The sequence below is a fragment of the Porites lutea genome, chromosome 3 (assembly GCF_958299795.1).
Source record: "Porites lutea chromosome 3, jaPorLute2.1, whole genome shotgun sequence".
NCBI classification, from domain to species: Eukaryota; Metazoa; Cnidaria; class Anthozoa; order Scleractinia; family Poritidae; genus Porites; species Porites lutea.
This window is the reverse complement of record NC_133203.1, coordinates 39,298,441-39,311,650: the sequence shown is the minus strand read 5'-3', so window position 1 is coordinate 39,311,650 and position 13,210 is coordinate 39,298,441. Positions and strand designations below refer to the sequence as shown.

The 13,210-nt window shown below is 37.3% G+C and overlaps 1 pseudogene; it reads left to right on the top strand.

The window, feature by feature from the left end:
- The window catches only part of LOC140929987 (uncharacterized), a 41,760-nt pseudogene extending 37,781 nt beyond the window's left edge, over window positions 1-3,979 (top strand).
- The last annotated feature ends 9,231 nt before the right edge of the window (window positions 3,980-13,210 follow it).

Genomic DNA, 13,210 nt, shown 5'->3' with positions numbered 1-13,210 from the left:
AACCGACTCAAGACAGATTAAAGTGGCACAGCCTCATCAGTGAGGGTGCTGAGCCAGCAGATGAAGAGTGTACGAAGTGAAAAGGTCTAATTCATAAATCTTGCTCAGTCATGCAGAAACTCATCGACCTCAGCTTACATCATGTGCATCACATGTAGCGGACACTTTCGTCCTCACATTGGCCTCCTTAGCCACCTCTGAACTCACAAAATGTAATTGATGGCATCATGGAAGAAAACAAATTAAGGATAGAAAGATTGGTGATTTTCTCTTTCCAAAACAAAGGTGAAATAAGCGATTGTGTAGCTTAAAGAAACCAGTATTTTTTGAGGTTCCATTGCAATCAAATGATGAATTGACGATGAATGAAGAAGTTTTTTACTTACTGCAGAAAAGTTTAAACTGTGTGAATTAAATGACCAATATTAAAAATTAACTTGCTTTGTTAATCATCAACGGAGATTTACCGACAACCAACAAATATCGAAAATTTTAACCGACAACTGACAAAGTAATGAAATCTTTACCGACAACCGACATGTGGACCAGCCCATTCAGACCCTTAATGTTCCATCCGATATCCAGGCACCTCGAAGTTGATGTTTAAAAAACTCGGCTGGGTGTCGTTTTTCAACCCACTTCTTGGTGTCTAAATATCAGATGAAACACTGCATGTTGTTTTTTAATTATTACTGCAGATATAATTTGGTTTTATAATTTTTACTTAGGGTATTACATGTTAATCACATGCCATCTTGACCCCTCTCACATTTTCCTTGTTAAAGCCCTTTCCCTTTCTGGAAGCGATTCTAATTTATAATTAATTATCAGAGACACTTAACTTTCTCTTAATATATTTTATATGTTTGTAAATTACCTTATTATATGCTGTACCTTATTTATATAAGTATATGTAATAGCTATAATAATAATGAAATCTAATGTAAAGAGAAAGTCTCACCTGTAGGCCTTCATGGCCTTCCTTGCCTTTTGAGATTCTTTTCAGATTCGGAATGTGTATATTTTGTGCAATTTATTGTTTTTTGCCTTTCATTTATATGTAAAAAAGGCATTTAAAAAAGGCATTTTAAAAAAGCAATAAACCCATAAAAAGACTAACCTTCCCTTCCAAACATTAAGGGTGTGCCAAAACCTATGTCTGACTGTCTGGGACAGGTAGAAATGTAGTTTAGACATGTAAACCTTTGTCATGACTTGTCCATGGGACAAGCACATTTTTAACTAGAAAAAACACAGAAACAGTTAAGAATTGACTTCAAATTGCAGTAGAATTAGTGTTCCTGCCCCTAACATTTGCTATGCAAAATTTGCCTGTTTTCGGGAGATTTTTGCAGCTGCAATTGACTATGTGCTATTATGCACTAATTCCATTGTCTTCTTTTGTTTACTTGTAGCTATTTCGCACTTGTAGTTATTATTTGTTTCACGGGTCAACTAAAATCACTCTAGTACCTCTTAACTCTATCTTAATTTAATGCTTTAAGAAAGTTGAATAAGATTATGTTTATTTTTTGTTGAAAGGGTGTAAATGAAACTAGACTGCGAGCAGTCTCTTGTTTTTCTTTGCAAAGTTACTGCACACGAAACCTAAGCACGCGAGCGGCAAAGTTGGGAGCCGCAGGAAATGAGGGCGTAAGCCTGAGAAGTAAAAATCCATCTTTTCTCATCTCGTCTCCGTAATAATAACGTCATGGTTTGCAATCGCACTGGATGAGATAAGAATTAGACGGATTTTAAGAGAAAAGGGGGACTGCAAGCAGTCTAAAAGAAAACTGCAGTCCATGTTTTTAATGAGTAAACACTGTGGTAAGTGTTTCGTAAAGCATTAGACGTAAGGAGACCTATAATTTGTTGTGACCAGGTTTAGAGACCATATTGAGTAAAACTTCCAACAGGGAATTAGATGTGCATACAAATAACACCGCAGACAATGCATTTCCTTGTGAGACATATTGTTCAGCCATTGACAAGAAAAAAACAAACATGTTTAAATAATGTATTTTAAACATGGTTAAACTGTTGTTTATTGAGACACCTAGACCATGGCTAGGCCTTAAACACATGTTAACTTTGACTTTGTTTAAGTAGTTCCCCCGTTATTTTAAGGATTGTTCATATGTCAGGGCAGTGTCTCTTTAAACTAGCTGGATCAGAAAGGCATAACCCCTTATGAGTTTCTGGCTGGATTTAATTGAATAAAAAGGTTAAATAATGTCTTTTTTATGTTGAAAGGGTGCAAAGGAAGCTGCAGTTCATGTCTTTTAAGTGTAAACAGTGTGCCAATTGTTTTAGCCGAGCTCGACACCTAAGGAGTCATGAGAGAGGAAAAGCCTTATGAATGTAAACAGTGTGGCAAGTGTTTTAGGCAATCAGGAGACCTCAGGAGACATGAAAGAGTTCACTCTGGGGAAAAGCCTTATGACTGTAAACAGTGTGGCAAGTGTTTTAGCCAAGCAAGAGATCTAAGGAGACATGAAAGAGTTCACTCTGGGGAAAAGCCTTATGACTGTAAACAGTGTGGCAAGTGTTTTAGCCGAGCAGAACACCTAAGGATTCATGAAAGAGTTCACACTGGGGAAAAGCCTTATGAATGTAAACAATGTGGCAAGTGTTTTAGCCTCATAGGAAACCTAAGGGTTCATGGAAGAGTTCACACTGGGGAAAAGCCTTTTGAATGTAAACAGTGTGGCAAGTGTTTTAGCCGAGCAGGAGTTCTAAGGATTCATGAAAGAGTTCACACTGGGGAAAAGCCTTTTGAATGTAAACAGTGTGGCAAGTGTTTTAGCCGAACAGGAGACCTAAGGATTCATGAAAGAGTTCACACTGGGGAAAAGCCTTATGAATGTAAACAATGTGGCAAGTGTTTTAGCCGAGCAGGAGTTCTAAGGATTCATGAAAGAGTTCACACTGGGGAAAAGCCTTTTGAATGTAAACAGTGTGGCAAGTGTTTTAGCCGAGCAGGAGTTCTAAAGATTCATGAAAGAGTTCACACTGGGGAAAAGCCTTTTGAATGTAAACAGTGTGGCAAGTGTTTTAGCCGAACAGGAGACCTAAGGATTCATGAAAGGGTTCACACTGGGGAAACGCCTTTTAAATGTAAACATTGTGGCAAGTGTTTCACTCATCTAAGAGTTTTTAAGAGGCATGAAGAAGTCCACATTAGAAAAATGTTGCAGAAATGTGACAGTAGCAAAGGTCCATTTAAACGTGTGCTTCGTAATCGTAAGAGAGCAGGAAGTAATATAAGGGCAGGATTGACCAACAGCACACTGTCACAGAGAGAGACTAGAAACAGTAGTATAAAAGACCAACAACTGGACGTTACTGAGAAACACAGCTGTTGGATTTGTCAAGAGGAGATGAGAAGTGAATCTCTTCTTCTTCAACATTATGAAAACCATATGAGGCATGTAGCTGAAGATGGCTTGTAAAGACTTCCGTCTTAAGCTTTTGTTAAGTCTTGTTTCTGTTTTTTTTAGGTTTTGTCTTTTAACTGTAAGATGCAGTAAGGATGACTTCGTTTGTTGCTAGATCAATCGTTCCAGGGAAGATTAATCTGTTTTGTTTAAAAATTCAACTCTTTTTTCTGTCGGGCGGGTTTGTAAATAGATATTGATAAGTAGACATTGCGTTTTCTGAAAATGGACAGAGCAGTTCTTTGTTGATCGTTTTCTTTTATATAAAGAAAATGAAGGACTTTAATGCTGAAGGTCCCTTTTCTACAGATGTTCCCGCTATGCATTTTAATAGTTCTTGCAATAATTAAGAAATAGTTTCTTCTTCGCTCTGCCTGGCCTCTGTGCGACAAAAAGAAGCCTCTGCACCATAAGTGACCTGCAAATTCTCCCGACTGTTCTATATACATTTTCTTCGATAATTAGTCGGAAGAATTTGATAAAAGATCAATGCATTTCCCCTTTAATGGTAATTTAACGAGTTCTCGTAAGCTTTTCCCCTGATTATGTACTAATTTTCTCTGGAGAAGATTTATGTTGCTCACTCTTGTGACTTAAAGGGTTATATTAATTTAAACCCAATGGTTTATTTGTATTATCGCACATTTCCCTGGTCCCTCAAATTTACACACTCAGGTCGTTCAGTGAAATAAGAAGCATGAACGTCACGCGAAGTTTCGAGTTATTTTTTCGGTGGCTTTCGTTTAGACCCAACTTTACAACCTTTGCTTTACATCCGTCAAGTTTCTCTAAATTTAACGCGCTAAAACGGCAATAAGGGATCCATTTTTTTTTTCAATTAACCCAGTCGCTTAGAAGGGTGACCTGCCTTTAATAATAGAGAAAAAAACTCAGTTGCCCAAAATTAGGGATTGGGGGGTGGGGGTATCGTCCCCCGGCCCGTACGCCTATGTGCTCATATTAAAGCGAAGTTATCCTTCTAAGTAAATTTGTTCATTTTAAAAAAAGACACCGGTCAGTAAGAAATTTTCGTTTCTAGACAAGGTCTGATTGAGGTATATCTATTCCCGACTTTAAAACGGCCTCAAAAGACCAAAATATGGGATTCAAAAATTTTGATCCTGATCCCAAAATTGTTGCAAACCTTGATCCCCGATTAACTGCGTATACTTGACAAAAACTGGATGAAATACTAAATTAAGTGTCTCACTTCCATTTATTTTATTTTAGTCACACTAGGGCCATTTAAACGAGGAAAAATAGGGCGATCCGGTACCTACTTGAAAGATTGTTTTTGATTAGCTGGCAAAACAATAGGTATTGTCACATAACAATGCCCCTATCCCTGAAAACATTAAAGGGGACCACTGAAATGAGAGGTTTAGAACGGTGCAGGTCTGCTGAAAAAATAAGACTATGCCGTATAAACGACACATTAAGACGCGACTTAGCAAAGACACGTCTTATCGAAGAACAGGTGTTAGGGGCTGTTCTTAGATAAGACGCCGCGTCTTAGCTAAATTTGAAGAAAAAGGTGCCGTTTATATGGGATAGTTTGATTCTTATCTAGGACGCGTCCTATGTAAGACGTACGGTGGCCCATAGAGGACACGCTACCTACATTTTTATATCGCGCGATAAATTCAAATTATCGCGCGATAATTTGAATTTATTGCGCGATATTTTCGATTTATCGCGCGATATGATAGATAGATGCTTTATTGTCTTAATACCTTGCAGCCATAGGCTGAATTACGAAAGACATTACAATAAAAGGACATTACAATAAAGACATTACAATAAATAAAAAAAGTATATAAAATATAACAATAAAAAGGTAAAAAGTATAAAATTGCTACTATAACTAACTAATTAAACACTACTAAGCGCAGAAAACGTGACTAAAAATGATAGATTTTTTGCATCGATTGGTCTCGCACAAAGGTAAGGCAAAGTTCCGATTCCTCCTTAGAAAGTAATTTGCTGGATTCTTGGAAGGAAGGAGTTTGTGAAGAGTGTGCCCGGGGTCATCCACGACTTCATTGAAGAGCTTTGATGAAATCTCTTCTCTCCTTTTAAAGAGGGTTGGCAAACCTGAAAATTCTAGGGCCTGATTGTATGACATACCGGGGTAAATAATTCGCAATGCACGTTTTTGCAGTCTCTCCAGGTCCTCGCTGAGGTAACCCGGGAGGGCGCGATGGAACACGGGACATGCATATTCGAGAAGAGAACGAATGCTTGTGATGTAAAAAAGTATTAACTCCGCAGGCATAATCTGTGATCTCTTTAGTTGTCTCAAGAAGTACAACCGACAGGAGGCCTTCTTCACTAGTTCTAATACATGAACGTTCCATTTTAAGTCATTGCTAATGTTCAGGCCAAGCAATTTAGCACTGGTCACCTCCTCAAGGGGCTTTCCGTTAAGCAATATAGGATTAAAGGTCGAATTGTTGTTCAATATAGAAATGTAGTAGCGTGTTCTCAATGGGCCACTGCAAAGACGCGTCTTATTTTCCTCGTTTAAACGGCCCTATTAGTTACTGACTGGAGAATTAAGTTTGGCTCCCGTCTTTATTTTCGAGTTATTATTTCTATCATAATGCGTTCCACTTAAGAGCTCTAATAATAATATATCGTTTTTTGCTCTGTTCGTGTCATTTAAGCCTTCCTTTTAAAATTTGATCAATTTCATGTAACTACGGCAACTTAGCAGCAACAACAGAAGCAAAGCAAATTTTGATGGAGTATAAAACTCTAGGATAAAAAGCGTTTGCTCTAGCTGGCTTTGTTTCAGTCGCCGCCTAGCTAAGTTTAGGAGTACCTCTAGTCATAAATCACTATCTGACTGTCATACAAGTGTAGGTTTTGATAAAATCTAGTTGGGTTACCGCTCGGCATAATATAGTGAGCTGTTCCCGGGGGGTACTCCCCTAGAAAATTAAATTGACGGGGTTGCTCGTCGAAAAATTTCGAGAACACCCTTAAAAGGTACCAGAATCTTGTTTAATGGGCCTGTCCCAAATTCATTTCCACCTCTATAAGGTAGCAATTCAACAACAACAAATTATATTATCTTTATCCTAATTATAATAAAGCATATTATTTCTAACAGAATTCGTAACAACTCTGGCAGCAGTCATTTTAAGTTTTAGCACCCTAAGCGGTACCAATCCACCAATTTAAACCCCTAAAAGGTACGACAAGCATCCCCGTCAATTTTATAGGGGAGTACCCCCCCCCCTCCCAGGGGGAGCAGTGTACCAGCTCTCAGCGGATCCGGTTAGCTTGAATCTAAAAAACGGGTTTCCTACAACGGTGTAAATGCGCGTAACGAGGGTATCAATCCCAGAGCGAGAATTTTTTTTCCAGAATCCATCTTTGGCAGTCAAAGACTTTGACCAATTCCGGTAGCTCAGTCACTTTAGTGTATATCAGATCTCCAACAAAATGAGTCAACAGGTCAACCAGCAGAGTCATTAATGTGCCAATAAGGCAACAAAGATAAATATCTCTCAATTTAAGGAAAGTACCAGGGTTTTGTAGTCCAGCAGATTGGATTGCGTGCGGTTTGGTACCCGCTTGAAATGTTTCAACGTTAAAATTCTACAGAACTGAATTTTAAAACGTTTGCAGAGCATTTCAGAATTTGAAGAATTTTGTGGTCTTTGTTGTTCTGTCGGAAAACCCGTAAACCATCCCTTAACTCCTTAAAACACTTCTTATCCTGTTCCTACGGCTTCTGATCCCACATCTCGTCGCTGTATTCCCTGATCACAACCTAATTTTTACTGTTGACCCCTGATCCTATATACCTCGTTACGACCTTGTTTTAGCGGGAGAGTCTTGTAACTTAGGGAAAAGGGAACATCTGTAAGAACGAGGTGGCTGTAATAAGCGGGTGTCCGTTGACAAAGCCGGGTTCAACTGCACACTGTACAAATGTTTGCGTTAAGGAGATATTTCATTAACCCAGGTGTCTACTGTTCTCACTACGCTTTTCCTTCCTTTTGGGATGACGCAACTTCTGGAAAAGGTCATGCACGTTAGACGTGCCTGTGTTTACGGTTGGGGGACTAAGTACTCCTTCCTGGGTAACTGCTTCATGTACGGGGGGCATTGATACAAGGAAAATGGCAGCCAACAGAGTTAGATCTCGTCAGGGGATCTTGTGGACTGATCACAAGCGCTGAAACCTCATTTAAAAAGGTAAGAAAAGGTTTTCAGTACATGATATATCATCTTAGAATGAATTCAGTGACAGGATTGATCGACAATAAAGAAAGCACAATATTTTAGAAGCTCATTAATGATCGCTTCCCTGGCGGGCAATAATTTGTAGCTTGTGCGTAGACACAGGCCGCAGAGGAGTTTATATTTTAATTTGTGACCTTGATTGCCGTTAAAATTTACAGTTGAAAGCGCCAGTCGCCTTAGTTTATGCAGGTGTCAATGTCTGGAAAGAGAAGGGAGCAGCGGGTACGGTACGGCAATTCTAATCTCTTGTGAGGAAATCGTTAGAAATCGAAGACAGAAAAAAAATTATCGATTATTATTGATTAACAAAATCGATAACAATCAATAAGAATCGATAGTAATCCATAAGCTTTAGCTTAACACATTTTATTTTTGATGACTTCAGCAACTATTCTAGTTGTGCACAGTCTTTATAAGATTCCAATTTTTTTCCTTTGCGTTTCCTGGTTTGTTTTAAATACAATGTAGATCTTTAAATGTCCATTTAATCCAGACATAGTTTTTTCTTATTGCGACTCATTGAAATTATAAGAACACTGATTTTGTTTTTAAATTTTGCTCCATATTATGGATGGATTATTATGGAGTGGCTTCAGCGACAAAGAGTCTGTCACTTTTGCAGTAATATTTCTCTCCTTTTAATGGATTGCACTTAAGCTTAAAAATCAAAACAAAGAGCAATTTGTTCCTGTTAGTGTTTTCTTCTTTTAGTTTTGTATTCATTAAAATAACTGGATAATATCACAACTGAATGACCCAATAATACCGTACGGACAACATCCTGTAAGTGTTAAACTTCTACCGAATAATGACTTAAAACTTTTCCAATAATAATCGATAGTAATCAATAACAATCCATAACAAAATTTCTGTTGATTGATATTGGAAGTCAATATTCATTCATCAATGATTGATATCAATTACTATCAGTGATTATCAATTATCGGCTTATAAATTAACTACAGGTGGAATACTACACCAATACACTGAAACCTGCTTTACTGTAGAATTGAATATTAACTTAACCAACTAAATTGGCTTGCAGTTGTGTTACAAAATTAGTAAATATTAGCCTCTGCTCAGCAGGAGAAAATATCAGCCATAAGGCAATGCATTTAAAAAGTTAAGCTTTCTGGGCCAGTGCCAGGAGGAAAAAGAGACAAGGGTTTCAACTAAATGCCATGTGAATTGATCAATGTGAACTGTTTAAATGTAGCTTACTGGTGCCAGAAACGTAAGTCAGGGTTAACTGTCACTCTGAGCATAACAGGAATCATGATGTTCACAGACTAGAAAACTTCATGTACTTTAATATTCAGATCTATGTGTTTTGAAGAAAACTAAAAAATTCAATCTCTCTTAGCCGCAATTAAAAGTCAAAACACTTTAAAGTTGGTGCTTGCAGAAACATAAAGCTCAGGAAAAACTATTTTATCAAGACTTATTTCATGACCTCTTATTTGAGACTAGCAGCAAAAATAAGATTGCACATTTAAAGTTTAGAATGCTCCATGTACCGTATAATCTATTCATGAGAAAGATGCCAAAAAAATAATGGCAGGTAACAATTATTTTGAAAGGCCTGCCAAACAAATGTCATATTTTTTTCACCATTACGAACCCTCTTATTTACCACTGATTTGGAATTTAAGAGGTGAGACTTTGAGTTACAGGGTTCGTACAGAGTCTTGAATTCTTGAAAAAGTCTTGTAATTTTGCCCACTAATTTTGGTATTCACTAAATATGGTAAAAAAGTCTTAAATTTTTATTCAAAGCTATAATAAGTGCTTCACATCTGATTTTTTTTTCATTTTGGTCATGGTCTTTTTTCTGCTGCATGTTTGCATTGCATCAAGACTAAAGCTTTGTTCCTGCTTTTTTAAGGTCTGTGTTGATCATCTGGGAAAAGAAATTATTGTTTTGGAATAAAGTCTGGAAAAAGTCTTGAATTTTGGATTCAAACCTCTGTTTAAACTCTGGAGTCACCAAGTGCTTTAAAAGCATAATGTAGGAAAGGGAGTGATTGTTTAGTATGTCCCAGAGGGGTGTAGGGGTTTTCTGAATATGATGTAGAACCTTGCACTTCACTCCCCCTCCCCCCCAAAAAAAAAAAATTCATGTGAAAATTGCAACCCCCCGGGCAATAATAACTTTTGAAATGTGCCCCTTCCCCCACCTCTCTCAGACAAAGTTTTAAGATATTCATTCCATTATACTCTCGTTTATTGATATTTTAAAAAGCTATTGGATACCTGTAGTCTTTTTTATAAGTAAATACATGTATATTGCAGTTCTAGGTCGTATCATCCAATATAACAGCTAGTTAATTTAATAATGATGCATGTAAGGTTTAGGCATCTCTCAACTAGCATTAGATTAGGAGTGAAATTCAAGAAAGGTAGCAAAGGTCCATTTAAATGTGTGCTTTGTAATCGTAAGAGAGCAGGAAGTAATATAAGGGCAGGATTGCACACTGTCTCAGAAAGGGACTGGAAACAGTGATGTGGAAGGCCAGCGATCAGCCATCATCAACCCTTTAAGTCCCAATAGTGACTCACAGCCAATTTCTCCCAACAATAACACTGCCTGATCAAACAGACAGATCATGAGAATTCATGAAATGATAAACCAAAGATGAAATGTTGTGATGTTAAAAAAAAAAATCTCTCAAGCAGTACCATATGAAGAACAGTGTGGAGAAGGTGCACGTTGATGCTGGGGCTTAAAGGGTTTATAGGAAGCATAGCTGTTGGATTTGTCAAGAGGAGATAAGTAGTGAATCACTTCTTCTTCATCATTATGAAAACCATATGAGGCATGTAGCTGTAGATGGCTTCTAAAGTTGACAAATACAAATCTTGGGGGAGGAGGCCCCCTAAAATCTTAGGAATCTGGATGGGAGGGCACAAGAGAAATAGAGAAAATTGTGTAACTGGGGAGGACAGGTTTCAACATCGGCTGTATTACTGGAAGCAGAGATATACTCAATCTTGGTTTGGTTGGAGTAAATGTTAATTGAGTGCCCTGGCTCTGAAAAAGGATATGGCTTTTTTAGATGGGGTTCCTGTTATTAAGGTAGGGTAGCCAGAGTTGTTTAAGTGTTGTGTTCACCCAATTTGATCATTCTTTATGTCTGTAATGATTAAATTAAGCTCCTTGGATGCTCATTTTTGTTTGGTACATCAAGGGAGGGCCCTTATTCGAGACAGGGTGCTTATTTCTTCTTTTAGAAACAACTGAACGCTTAAAACAAAACTTGAGAGCAAATATAGTAGATTGAAAAAACGTTGTCACTTGAAAAGCATAAACCATGAATGATGGGACCTAATGGATTTATGGGTAGAACTTTATTAGCATTGTAAATTTACAGTTATTTTCAGAAAGGTTTACATTATCAAAGCTTTTCATGACAATGCATTCCAATAAACATCGAATGGTTTCCAGTTTTTTCGGCTATAGGCTCACAACTTCACCTGTGCTGGACACATAAGAGATGTACAGTTAAACAACATAGCCATATCACTAACGCACATTTGAAAATTAACATATAGGACCTATAAGCTCTCGTTGAAGACAATAAACGACAACGGCGTGCCTTAAACAAGGTACTTTAGAGATTTGCATCAGCTCGCTCAAGCAGCTCGTGACAATGTAAACTTTTGTCGAAGGAACTTTGAATTTACTTTGCTAATGAATGTATATCCATAAATCCTTAAAGCTTCATCGTTCATGGATTATACTTTTTAGTGACAACGTTTTTTCAATCAGGTATATATTTTAAGGATTGCGTACAGCTATTTTGAGAAAGGTTGTTGGAAAAAATGTGCACGCGACAATCCCGAAAGGTAATATGGGATATGATTAATAACCTGTTCCTGACATTGTAGCTATCGAACTTACTATTGTTTCTTTCCTTTAGCAATTACAAACATAAGTCCATGGCCTCTCGTGCCACTCTTGCAAATTTCTTTGAAGAACAGTGAACTCAAAACCACCCACAATACCTTTCGGCACTGTCGAGTGCACTTTTTCCGACAACCTTTCTCGAAACAGCTGTATATCCCATGATAGTCCCTGTTTCATCTAGCCTAATTAAGTGGTTTTTGAAAGTAAAAAGGGTGTAAAGGAAACTGTGGTCCATGTCTTTAAAGTGGAAACAGTGTGTGAAGGGTTTCAGTTTAATATTACAGCTTGAGGTCTCTGCTTTGTTGCTGGCAAAAAAACGGCCATCTCGATTTTTTGTGTACTTTTAAAGGAAATGTGGACTTGCTTCAAATTAATGTAATATGGTTTTTGTAATTTTTACATAGAGTATTGTATGTTAATCCTGTTCTTTGGGATGTAATAAACAATTGCTCCTCCAAGACTAAACTTCCCTTCAAAAAATTCAGGGTCTGCTAATACCCATGTCCAATTGTCCAGGACAGGTAGAAATTTAGTTCAGACATGTAAACCTTTGACATAACTTGTCTGTCAAACAATAATTTACATTATTAAATAAAAAATACAGAAATAGTTAAAGATGGACTTCAAGTTACAGTAGAATTAAAATTTATCTTATAGTCATAAAAGCAAACCTCATACTTCTCAAAATAAGGGTAAATAAAAGTAATATTATATTACTTTTATATCGCAGCCATGTCATTTGTTTTTGCATGAGCTTCATTTGGCTTAGGAACCTGGCAAAACATTTTGGAGAAGAACTGTTGGGTTTTGGACAACAAAATTTAATATGGTGCTTGTCCAAGGAACAAGTGGATAAGAATTTTTTTTTTCTTACTCTACTTCCCACTCACAAAAAAAATATTTGGTATTCACCATGAAAAAAACTTAATAATTACAACACCCACAATTTCTGTTGCGTAAACGACACTGAGGTGCACAATGCAAATTAAAAAAGAACTTTGCTTGGGCTGAATACAACCAAACCCATCTTCATGTAATTTATTTCTTGTGTCTATATCCTTGCCATGCAAGATTTGCCTACTTTGGGGGGTAACCCCATGATGGGGGATGGGGTGGCAGCTGCAATTGACTGATACCTAACCTTGTATCAGCAAAATTAATAGATTTAAAGGATTGTATATATCCCATGGTAGTACCTCTTAACTCTATCTTAATTAAGTTGTTTTTTTTTTAATTGACTAATAATGTCTTATTCTATGTTGAAAGGGTGTAAAGGAAACTGTGGTCCATGTCTTCAAAGCGTATTAGTCTAGCAGGAGACGTAAGAAGGCATGGAAAAGTCTGCACTGGGGAAAAGCCTTATGAATGTAAACAGTGTGGCAAGTGTTTTAGTCAAGCAGGAAGCCTTAGTACACATGGAAGAGTTCATACTGGGGAAAAGCCTTATGAATGTAAACAGTGTGGCAAGTGTTTTAGCCAAGCAGGAAGCCTTAAGAGTCACAAAAGAGTTCACACTGGAGAAAAGCCTTATGAATGTGAACAGTGTGGCAAGTGGTTTAAACATTCAACTGCCCTAGGGATTCATAAACGAGTTCACACTGGTAAAAAG